This window comes from Micromys minutus (assembly GCF_963924665.1).
Source record: "Micromys minutus genome assembly, chromosome: 32".
NCBI classification, from domain to species: domain Eukaryota; kingdom Metazoa; phylum Chordata; class Mammalia; order Rodentia; family Muridae; genus Micromys; species Micromys minutus.
The window spans coordinates 24,609,123-24,622,209 of NC_137967.1; the positions used below are offsets into that span (position 1 = coordinate 24,609,123).

Consider the following 13,087-nt stretch of genomic DNA (forward strand, 5'->3'; position numbering starts at 1 on the left):
AAAGAAATATCCATAAACATCTATGATGGTTACCAACGTAGAGTTTCCTTTAGAGTTTACAAGAGTCAACCACTCAATCAGGAAAGTTTCACAAAGACAATACTCAACTACTGTGATCTACTCATAACTGTGATGAAGAGTCTCCTATGCCCACAAATTCTCTCTCTCCTCTCTCTCCTTCTCTCTCTCTCTCTCTCTCTCTCTCTCTCTCTCACACACACACACACACACACACACACACACACACACACACACACACACACACACACAAGACCACTAAGAAGTTTATCCCTCAAACTTACCTCTATCTCCAGTGATCTTCAAGGGTTATTCCAGGAAGTCCTGGGAAGCAGTGTTTGCCTCTGCCTTGGCCCTGCTTCTTCTGAGGCTCTGTTGGAATTGGCTTCCTTTTATACTTCCCGGCTTCAGTGAGTCAATAACTGACATTGGTTGATTTACAATGTGATGCAATCAGATTTCCTGTTCCTGGATGGGCAGGATAATCATTTTATCCCTACTACTCGAAGTACAAGAAGTAGAGTCAGGAGTCTTGAATCCCAGCACCGCCTGGTAGCCCAAAAGACTCAAGGTCATTCTGGCCTTGGAGAAAGGATAACACCAAACAAGGGCAGCAAATAGAAGCAGATAAACAAACTAGGGGACTTATTTCCTGCCGACTGAATCACATAAGAAATCCTAACTTGGCCCTCGTTTTGTATCTCTAATGCAATGATTGATGGTTCCCTGGAAGATCACCTCCTAAGCAAGTGTTGTAAATCACTGTAGTGAAAGAAAGTACCACACTGAAAAAATACCAAGATTATCATTTATCTTCTGTGACTTCTGAGTCTGGGTTCCTACATAGGAGTCATTCAGAACTTGTTAAAATTTCCCGTTTTCCTGAGAGATTGGATCCTACATGCTTCAGGGAACTCTGTCAAATCCTTGATAATGGAATCAGACAGGGTAAGAAGAACCCAGATGGAGTCTGTAGCACAATGTGGGAAAGATAGAAGTAGACAGGGGCAGGTGGTACCTATTGGGAGAACATTGATGTCGTGAAGACTGTAGACTAGGGAGAAACTAAGATTTGTGGTAAAATACAGTTGTCATTGTTTCTCTCTTTCTCTCTCATTTGCTCTTTTTTTTTTTTTTTTTTTTTTTTTTTTTTTGGCAAATGGCTAAATGCATTCTATTTTGCTCACAGTCTCACTTAGTTGTTCGGAATGATCTTGCACTACAGTCCTACAGCTTTTAACTCCTCTGTACTGACAGCTCAGAGTGACCTCACATCTTCAACCATCCTTTTTGATTTTCTGTCTCTATTTTGTGGTTTTTTCTTTTTTTCATCTTGAGACATTGTATTCCCATTCATGCCTAGATATAACGGTCCTACTGTGTGGATCAGGTTGACATGAATTTGACACACACTTGCCTCTAGCTCCAGAGTACTGGAATTAAAGGTGTTTGCTTTGGTGAATGGCTTTTTCCAATGATGCTAATTCTTAGGTTCACTTGTGACCCCTAAATTTACATGTTGATGTTTTATTCCCAAAGACAGAGGTCATATGTCAAGATTGTGCTAAACTGCAGTACAAAACATAGAACCTTTTAGTTGCCATTATGCCCAAATAGGCTGGAAACTGTGATTAAAACTTCTAAAGTTTGAAGACTTTTAAAATCACAAAACAAAAACTTTGAATAGTTAAACATCAAGGTGCCCTTCCACTTAAAGAAAACTTTGCCACATGAAAAAGAAAGCACTTAAAATTCTTCTAATAAATTAGCCAGATTTTGCAATGATTTACTTACCTCATTAAAATGTATGATTTGTTTTAATTGCTATGTTTAGGATATAAATAAATTAATGTAATACTAAGAGGAAAAAACATTCAGATGAAAGTATTATTTCATTAAAACAGTAAACATTTTACTGTGGGTCACTATTTTCTTCCTACATGTGAATTTCAAGGTACACAATTCAATTTAACAATTAAAGTATTTCAAGGACGTTAGTGCCTTTAATCCCTGCCACACCTTTAATCCTAGATCAGAAAACAGAGACAGGAGGATCTCTATCAGAGTGAGGCCAGCCTGGACTTTAATTAGAGATAAAGAATAGCCAGGCTTGCATATACAGAAGGTATCACAAAAATAAAGCAAAAATCAATAGCAACAATAACAACCACAAAAGATGCTACAAGTATCAGGAATTCCTATCACTAGGGAGGTAGAAGACATGGTTTTCATTTTTTTTATGTGTGTATGTGTGTAAAGGATCTATAACCCTAGGTTGCCCATATAAAATACACACAGTCTACCTAGTTTATTTGCAAACATCAAGCCTGCATAGGGCAGATTTAGAGCTATTCTAACTTATTCCACAATGATTAAGTCCCTTATTTCTTGCTGTCTCTCTGGGCCATATGTTCATAAATCACCTCTTCCCAAGGTGGCCTCCCCCCTTAAGTCTCCTTACTTCTTTCCTCCCTCCATCAGCAATCTCCTCATTCAGTCCTCACATGGACCAGTCATGGCAAATAGCATTTTATCAACCAGTTGAACTGGGAGCAAGGCTTAAATAACAGCATTTGGTAGATGTTCAGATCTGACCATTGCAGACAACTACAAACTGAGAAACCAATATTTTGCATTAGAATACAAGCAGCATCTGAACAACCCACTGTATTTTTTTTTACTTATAATAAGAAGTAGAATTGGTGGATAAAAGAACAATTCTTCTATCATATGTAAAGGTATTTTATATGAATAGAGTTTGTACAACATGAGAACTTCCTCCCGAAAGATGTTTGTTATGGCAACAAAATTAATAAAGCATAAAATAATACATCTTAACAAATGCACATATATACCATGATCTTCAAGGAAAACATCAGGGACACAAACATGACACTTTTCAATGCACGTAGTGACAGCACAACAGAATGTTACACAGAATATAGATTACAAATATCATTCTCCTGCAGTTTGTCACAAAGACATATACTTCATAGAAAGAATGAGCTCACGCAGGTCAGTGGCATAGTGCTCATCTTTCATTCATGAGACTCTGGGTTCAAACCCCAGGTCAAATAAGATAAGAAAAACCATGGCAACGTTAAATGTTCTGAGTTGCATTGACTATTAGAACTGCCTTGAATATATAGTAAAATTCACTATAAAAACAATCTTTTAAAACATATTTTGTTTTTATATTTTCAATTTTAAATTAGGATACATAGCATTTGGTTTCAGTATGTCACTTCCCAACAGATTTATTTTCCACTCTTGTCTTACACTTTTGCCTCTATTCCCCTGATACACTCTCAGTAGTCTATAGATGCCGCGTTATCCTTTTGTTTCTATAGTGCATTTGTTCGGTTCTGTTCAGCGTGATTCCTCAACAGTTCTTTACCCACAGGCAGGTCTGGAACCTTAGCAATGAGGCATTGGAAGCAATGCAATTGTAGTGCAAGTTCATTCTGACCAAATTAGTGACATTGTGAACAGACTATGTTATAAAAAGGCCATTTGCAAAAACAAGTGTGATAGCTATTCCTGGTTGTCAACTTGACTTCATCTGGAATGAACTACAGAACGGAAATGGAGGGCACACTTGTGATCCAGATTGTGAGGCTGGAAGACACAGAATTCTGACCCGGAACCTGGTGTGGAGATCTTGAGGCATAATGGCCTTGAAAGCTTAGACTCAGCCAAGGTAGTACACACCTTTAAACCCAGGCGACTGAGGCAGGTAGATCTGAGTTCAAGGTCATCCTGAAACAAAGGAAGTTTTAGATCCAGGCTTGGAAGCACATTCCTTTAGTCTGAGGCATCTCAGATTACCCTTCTGCCTGAGGCCTGCATAAGGACATTGGAAGAAGGAGGACTCACTTGTCTGAACCTGCTTGCACTTACTCGCCAGCACATCCATTGGAACCTAAGTCTTATGGAAGTACAGAGGAGCAGGTAAATTAACTCTCCATGTGGGCCTGAGCCACTCATGTGTTCTTGAACTTCCCATTCACAGCTGCCCATTGTTGGGTTTGTTGTACTGTAGACTGCTACAATAAATTCCCGTAATATATAGAGACATTCCATAAGTTCAGTGACTCTAGAGAACCCTGTCTAATACCACAAACTAACATACACACACACACACACACACACACACACACACACACACACACATCCACGCACAGAAGAGACAAAAAGAGACAACAACATCTACCCTGATTTTACCATACTACAATCCTCATTTGTTGTCCATCAAATATTCTGTTTTCCCAAAATGAAATACATGCTCTTCTGTGCTAGAGATGAGCTTTCTTCAGCCTCCATCTGTTCTGTATAGTGCTACTGACACATCCTGGTTGCCTCCTGACCTCTGTCTGATTCCACTGCCAAAGGTTTGACTATGATCACTGAAGTAATTATGATATACAGCTCTCTAGAAACCAGGGAATTTTAACAAAGTTTGAAAGAACATTTGGGAGAATACGTATCAAAAATTGTGGGAGATAAATGTTAACCATGCATTCCTTTTCACTGTGGCACTGTCTCCATTCACTACAGTGAATTTCAGTGCTTGCTCAGGAGGTGTTTTCCTACTAGGGAAGCATCAAGCAATCAAGCATTAGAGATACAGAGACGAGGCTGAGTTTGGTCTTCATCTCTGATTCAATTAGCAGAAAAAGGTGTTTTTCCTCTGTTTTATGTGCTTGCTTGCATTTGCTGCTCTAGTTAGGCATTATCTGTCCTTGTAAGGCCAGCTGATCTTGATCCTCCTAAACTATGGGGTTGTCCTGGGCTTAAAAATTTGAGCTTCCCTACCTATTCACAGGAGATCTGCTTCAATCATTCTGATATTAATTAACATCTGTAACCAACTCCGTTAAGACAGGCACTCTAAGAAAAGCCATTTCAGATAGAACTTCAGATGAATCAGAGCAGAGTATCTACCACCTCCCATGGCTTCCTGAAAACATCCTTGAAATTCACTGACAAAAGCGGTAAGGCTGGAGAATAGATAGGCTTTCCTACTTTATGCTCCTGAGTATGAAAGTGTGTGTGTGTGTGTGTGTGTGTGTGTGTGTGTGTGTGTGTGTGTGTGTGTGTGTGTGTTTGTGTGTGTGTGTGTGTGTGTGTGAGAGAGAGAGAGAGAGAGAGAGAGAGAGAGAGAGAGAGAGAGAGAGAGCGCTTGGGGACTTGAGAGAATCTTCACCACAGTTATTGGGAGATTGAGGTCGTTTCCTTTGAACAACATTTATGATCTTGGGGTTTAATTTTATTAAACTCTGAATGCAACTCTAAGATGGGAATCATCTGTGTAAGTGTTTAAGGATATATCTTTGCTTCATTGTGAATTTGATGTGGCTATACATTCATTTTAGATATTTTTAAAGAAAGGTTCTGTGGTGTTTTAGAGATACATGAATATAACTTAAATTTCAAGAAACAGCAAAAATAATTTTATCTTTTCTAAGGTGGGGGGAAGAGATGTGTGTAATTCACTACACACTTTGCTGTGTTCAGTGATAGATCTTCCCATCCTTGAAACAGGAATTTTTCACTGATGAGTCATGTTTTCTGTTATATGAGCTGCTTTGTCCATTTTCTCTTACCCAGAAGCATGTGTAGGACTATGATAAAGTATTTTCTGTCAGAAAATGATGAAACCATCTGTGGCAGAAATCTGCTAATATTTTTACTATAATTATGTGTTTCTTCTTCTTCCTCTTCTACCTCTTTTTCTTCTTTCTTCTTTTCATTCATAGGTTTCACAGTACATCCACCCGTTGTTGGCACTGGTCCTCAAGTCACTCAACAGATACCAAACTGCCATAGTTGAATCTCTTTTATCATGGTCACCACAATGCTTCACAACTCAGACAATCCTTTAATTCAGAGTCAGTGCCAAATGACCTTCAGATTGATAATCTAGAGTTCATTCCAACTTCTGTTTCTGCTGTGCAGTGGGGGAAATACATCTCTAACTCTTGGAGTCCTCAGCTCAAAACATCCCGAAATAACAATGGCTGCTGGGCATAGCAGGAGCTGAAGAGTCTCTGGGAGAGGTTTGCCCTATGATGGCAGCTTGAAAAACAGAGCAAGGAGCAATTGATTTTCAACTGGTCTCATCACTGGGCACTGCAAAGACAAGTTTGCTTTGACAGATAAGTGGAAATCCAGTGACAGAAATATTCAGAAATTCATGGAGGGTTTGACTGATGGGTGCTTGAAGCCTCTTGTCATGGTGAGTACCTGGGGGACTTAATAGGAAGAAATTGCAGCATTATTTGGGTTTGAGGAAAAGTAGAGTTTTAAATTTATTTTGATTTGATTTTTTTGTTTGATTGCTTGTATAGGTTGTTCCCCCTCCCCCAATGAGCCTGTATTCTCCAAGTAAAAATATTAATATTGTAGAAAATTTTTATGGCTCCAAATTACCATGAGTATGGGAGAAAGGAGCCTATCTATTAGGTTTGATGGGCATAACTAAATCTAGTTTATTTGTATGTTAGGAGAGAGGCTGAAGAATTGACATCTGGGGAAGACATTAAGAATTTAGAGGTGATAACTTGGGTGTGGGATATGGCTTACTCAGAGAGGTACTTAAGGTGTAATCATGAGGTCTGTGTTAGAATCTGCCACACACACTTAAAAACAAAGTTCATAGCAGTAGCCAGTCATCCCTGGGACTGTGTGGCAAAAACTGGTGATAAAATTGACTAGGCAGATTTCCAAATTGGCTACTACATATCAGTATGCTTTTCTGTATAGAAACCTGAGGTGTCAGAATAAAAGAGTAAGGTTCTGATGTTGTAATCTGACAGGCACAGGGTTGCCCAACAGTGCCATACCCATAAGAATTTCCTTGAGTGATGGGGCATCAGTCCTAATTTTCAAATCTGAATAGACTTAATGTTGATGCTAATACATTGGATCTTGTGTCAAAGTCTAGATATGTGTAATTCTCAGTCTTTGAGTGAAATGGTAAAGAATCTGAAATTTTTCAAGCACACTATATATACATTACTAAAAATCAATTAAAATATTCTAATAATTTTAGATTTTTTTTTATTTTTGTTTGATTGAATACTAGAGTGTAAAAAATTATTTTAAAAATGGGTTTCCTTTCTATGCATGGAAACATGGACCTATAACCTTAATTGAATGTGTAGATTACAGACACCTGCTCTCAGCATGCTTATACAGATGACAAACTAAGGATTAGCTCATTTGCCTGGTTCTTATGTCTAAAGAAATTTTCCTGGTGTAGTTCCAGGGAAATTTTAGACCTCTGCAAAGAAAAACAGACATTAGATGATCAGAGGCAACTCGCAGCAAAGTCTTTATTCCATTAGAGATAGTTTGGGGCCCTCCAACACACCACTGTCATGCCACACAGTTTTGTTGGTGGGAGCCCCAAATATCTATTTGGGCAAGGCTTTATAGTGAGCAGCATGTGGGGGATAAGTGTGCAAGTATCTAATTGGAAAGCTACTGTGGCCTTGAACATAACTGACCGATGCTGAGGGTCATATCATTTAGCTTCTGTTCCCCTCTGCATTGGTGACATTAGGCAGAGGTGGGCTTGTAACCTAGGGTGCAGGTCTGTTCAGGTAATAAGCTAGAAATGGTGGTCTTGTTGGGGATGTAACCTGGAGACACTGGTATTGTTGGGGATTAACCAAGAGACTAGGCTCTGGTTTTGTTGGGGGTCAAAGTGAAAACTTATGCTAAGTCCCATCCTTTTATTTACCTGAGTTCAAACTTAGATCAGGTTCTCTAACATGGAATCTGAATGTAAAAGATTTGGCCTCTCACTGACATTCATAATTCTGTTCTCTAAACTATAGAGGATATGTTTTCAAATGTTGAGTTACAGACTCTAAGGAAATAGAAAATTAGGTTCCCAAGGGTCGCGTGGAGCATTAAAAGATTTCTAATTCAGAATAATAAAAAAGTTAGAGAGAATTTTTGGTGTTTCATTGATTTCAAGGCTTCCCTGACTTCTTCCATCACAAGTCAAATTCGTTATTTTTTATTTTTTTCTCTTAATTATTATTTTTCCTTTTATTTAGAAAACATTTATTGAGCCTGCTATGTGTCAAACACTGTGTTAAAGACTGGGCATTTTAACATTTTGCCTCATGGAACTTTGGCCTACTAGGAGAGACAGACATTAGGCAAACAATTCTTCAATATGATCCCTAAATATAAACTGTAATGACTGCTCTGGAAACATTCACACACATGCGCACATATACACATTCACACACATGTGTGCGCATACACACATATGTGCTCACACACACAGTAGGAATAGGCTTTGAGAGAAACTAATGCGAAGACCCATTCAGACTGGGAGACTTGGGCATGCCAAGGACATTTTCTATAAGAAATGGCCCTGAACAGCATACAGGTAGACTTAACCAAGTCAAGGGTGGAGATTATTCATGATATGTCCATACTAGAGCCTCAGGGTAGAGAGTCATTAAAGAGTCTAAAGAAATGAAAGGAGTAAGGAAGGTTACCAGACTGAGGCACTATACAGGACCTGCTCCTTATTAATCTCTTTCTAGGACACCAAAGGTCAGCAGCTTGATGCACCACTTGAAGCAGTTCAATGCGAGGCTCTGCTAAGGCAAGCACAAAGTCCAAAGATTCTCTATAATGGACCCCAACTTTCCCAGTCATTGAATAGCCCACCATGACATAGAATGCAGCAGTGATTCTTAAAGCTGCAGGGGGTTAAGGCAGCCTAGCTCTCTCCACCTTCTTTTTTTTTTAATACAAAATAATAATTTAATCTCATATAAGCTCAATGTTCATGAACAATGAGGCAGAATCTGTGAAAAAGACTGACATTAATATATTAAAAGTAGCACATATTCTTTGACAACTTGATAAAGAATATTCTTTCTTCTTTTTTTCCTTTTTTTAATTTTAATTTTTATTTTTTTTAAACTTTATTTTAAAAAACAAAGAAAAGAAAAAAATTTTAAACACTTTTGCACAAATGTATACAAATACATTTTTGTCAGTGCTTGGCTTTTTTTTTTTTTTCTTTTTTTTTTTTTTTTAAGGTTTGACACTGTGCATTAAGGTCTTTCTAGTTACAATGAGCAAAAAGTAAATGTAAAACAGGATGTAACACGGAATTAGTCAACGTTTTTTTGGTGTGTAAGGATGGAGCATAATGTTTTTTTGTTTGTTTGTTTTCTTTTTTTCTTGCGCTTCACATAGTCTGTGAGTTGTTTCTGGGGCAGTCTGAGCCTCTGGGGTTAGCATCCCACTATCAGTGACTGCATATTATGTCTGTTCTTTGTGACTGGGTTATCTCACTCAGGATGATATTCTCTAGATGCAACCATTTTCTTAAGAATTTGGTTAAGTCATTTTTTCTGATAGCTGAGTAGTACTCTATTGTGTAAATGTAACACACTATTTGTATCCATTCATCTACTGAAGGACATCTGGGTTATTTCCAGCTTCTGGCTATTATAAATAGAGCTGCTATGAACATTGTGGTGCATGTATCTTTGTTGTATATTGGAGTGTCTCTGGGGTATATGCCCAGAAGTGGAATAGCTGGGTCTTCAGGTAGTACTATGTCCAATTTTCTGAGGAATTGCCAGACTGATTTCCACAGTGGTTGTATCAGTTTACAACCCCACCAAGAGTGGAGAAGTGTTCCTCTTTCTCCACAACCTCGCTAGCATCTGCTGTCATCTGAGTTTTGGATCTTGGGCAATCTGACTGGTGTGAGGTGAAATCTCAGGGTTGTTTTGATTTGCATTTCCCTGATGGATAAGGATGTCAAGCACTTATTTAGATGTTTCTCAGCCATTCCATATTCCTCAATTGAGAACATTTTGTTTAGTTCTGTACCCCATTTTTTAATATGGTTGTTTGATTCTCTGGTGTCTACCTTTTTGAGTTCTTTGTATACCTTGAATATTAGGCTTCTATCTGATGTGGAGTTGGAAAAGATCTTTTCCCATTCTGTTGGCTGCTGTTTTGTTTTCTTGACAATGTCCTTAGACTTACTGAATCTTTGCAATCTCATGAAGTCCCAGTTGTTAATCTTTGACCTTAGAGCTTGAGCAATTGGTGTTTTGTTCAGAAAATTTTCTCCTGTGCCTATGTGTTCTAAGGTTTTCCCTACTTTGTCTTCTAATAGTTTCAGTGAATCTGGTTTAATGTGGAGATCTTTGATCCACTTACACTTGAGCTTTGGACAAGGAGATAAGAAAGGGTCTATTTTCATTCTTTTGCATGCTGAGTGCCAGTTGGACCAGCACCATTTGTTGAATAGGCTGTCCTTTTTCCATTGAATGTTTACAGCTCCTTTGTCAAAAATCAGGTGACCATATACATGAGGGCTCATTTCTGGATCTTCTATTCTATTCCATTGATCCACATGCCTATTTCTGTACCAGTACCATGCAGTTTTTAGCACAATAGCCTTATAATATAGCTTGAGGTCAGGGATAGTGATTCCCGCAGATGTTTTTTTGTTGTTGAGGATGGATTTCGCTATTCTAGGTCTTTTGTTATTCCAGATGAAATTGCACATTGATCTTTCCAACTCAATGAAGAACTGGGTTGGAATTTTGATGGAGATTGCATTGAATCTGTAGATTGCTTTTGGTAGGATGGCCATTTTTAAAATGTTGATCCTTCCAAAACATGAGCATGAGAGATCTTTCCATTTTCTGAGATCTTCCTCAATTTCCTTTGAAGTACTTGTCATACAGGTCCTTCACTTGCTTAGTTAGAGCCACACCAAGGTATTTCATAGTTTTTGTGACTATTGTGAAGAGTATCTTTTCCCTAGTTTCTTTCTCCACATGTTTGTCCTTTGAATATAGGAAAGCTACTGATTTGTTTGAGTTAATTTTGTATCCAGCCACTTTGCTGAACTTGTTTATCAGTTGTAGGAGTTCTCTGGTGGAATTTTTGGGGTTGCTTAAGTACACTATCATTTCATAGGCAAAGAGTGATGTTTTTATCTCTTCCTTTCTGATTTGTATCCCTTTAATCTCCTTTTGCTGTCTAATTGCTCTGGCCAGGAGTTCCAGTACTATGTTGAATAGGTAGGGGGAGAGTGGGCAGCCTTGTCGAGTCCCTGATTTTAGTGGGATTGCTTCAAGTTTCCCACTGTTAAGTTTGATGTTGGCTGTTGGTTTGCTGTATATTGCTTTTATTATGTTTAAGTATGGACCTTGGATTTTTGTCCTTTCCAGGACTTTTAACATGAAGGGGTGTTGAATTTTGTCAAATGCTTTCTCATCATCTAGTGTGATGACCATGAGATTTTCTTCTTTGAGTTTGTTTATATGGTGGATTACATTGATGGATTTCCTTATATTAAAACATTTCTGTATCCCAGGGATGAAGCCTACTTAATCATGGTGAATGATATTCTTGATGTGTTCTTGGATTTGGCTTGCAAGGATTTTGTAGAGTATTTTTGCATCAATGTTCATAAGTGAGATTGGTCTGAAGTTCTCTTTCCCTTTAGCTTCTTTGTGTGGTTTAGGAATGAGGGTTATTGTAGCCTCAAAAAATGAGTTAGGTAGTATTCCATCTGATTCTATCTTGTGGAATAGTTCCGAGAGAATTGGTGTTATGTCCACAATAAATTTCTGATAAAATTCTTCACTGAACCCGTCTTGACCTGGGCTTTTTTTGGTTGGGAGACTTTTGATGACTTCTTCTATTTCTTTAGGTGTTATAGCATTATTTAGATGGTTTACCTGGTCCTGGTTTAACTTTAGGATCTTGTATCTGTCTAGGAATTCATCCATTTCCTCCAGATTTTCCAAATTTCTGCAGTACAGACTTTTGTAGTAGGATCTGACGATTTCTTGAATTTCCTCAGTTTCAGTTGTTATGTCTCCACTTTCCTTTCTGATTTTGTTAATTTGTATACTCTCTCTTTGCCCTCTAGTTAGTCAGGCTAGGGGTTTATGAATCTTGTTGATTTTCTCAAAGAACCAGCTCTTGGTTTTCTTGATTCTTTGAATGGTTCTTTTTGTTTCTATTTGGTCTATTTCTGCCCTAATTTTGATTATTTCTTGCCATCTACTCCTCTTGGGTGTATCTGCTCCCTTTTGTTCTAGAGCTTTTAGCTGTGCTGTCAGGTTGCTGATGTATGCTTCTCCAATTTCTTTTTGGAAGTGCTCAGTGCTATGAGTTTTTCTCTCAGTACTGCTTTCACTGCATCCCATAGTTTTGGATATGTTGTGTTTTTGTTTTCATTGAATTCTAGAAAATCTTTAAATTTTTTTTTTATTTCTCCTTTGACCCTGCTATCGTTTAACAGAGCATCGTTTAGTTTCCATGTGTATGTGGGCTTTTTGTTGTCTTTGTTGTTGTTAAAGACCAGGTTTAGACCATTGTGATCTGAGATGATGCATGGGAGTATTTCAATCTTCTTATATCGAGGCTCATTCTGTGTCCAATTATGTGGTCAGTTTTCGAGAAGGTGCCATGGGGTGCTGAGAAGAATGTGTATTCTTTTACTTTAGGATGATATGTTCTGTGGATATCTATTAATTCTAGTTGGTTCAAAGTCTCTGCTAGTTTTACAGTGTCCTTGTTCAGTTTCTGTTTCCAAGATCTGTGCATTGGTGAGAGTGGGGTAGTAAAGTCTCCTAATAGTATTGTGTGGGGTGAAATGTATTTTTTGAGCTTTAGTAGGGTTTCTTTTATGAATGTGTGTGCTTTTTTATTTGGAGCATATATGTTAAAGATTGAGAGTTCCTTCTGACAGATTTCCCCTGTAATGAGTAAAAAGTGTCCTTCCTTATTTTTTTTGATAACTTTTGGTTGGAAATTTACTTTATTTGATATTAGAATAGTCACTCCAGCTTGCTTCTTGGGGCTGTTTGCTTGGAAGTTTATTTCCCAACTTTTTACTCTGAGATAGTATCTGCCTTTGTCTCTGAGATGAGTTTCCTGTATGCAGCAAAAGGCTGGATTTTGTTATGTATCCAGTCTGATAGCCTATGTCTCTTTATTGGGGAGTTGAGTCCATTTATGTTAATAGATATCAAGGAATAGTGGTTGCTGT

The 13,087-nt window shown here is 38.0% G+C and overlaps 1 protein-coding gene across 1 annotated transcript in view; it reads left to right on the plus strand.

Annotated features, from left to right (window-relative positions):
* Positions 1-13,087, plus strand: part of LOC308413683 (NACHT, LRR and PYD domains-containing protein 4A-like) — a gene marked incomplete at both ends in the record, with an annotated part of 667,338 nt that overhangs the window by 396,789 nt on the left and 257,462 nt on the right. The gene's annotated exons all lie outside the window — the stretch shown is intronic.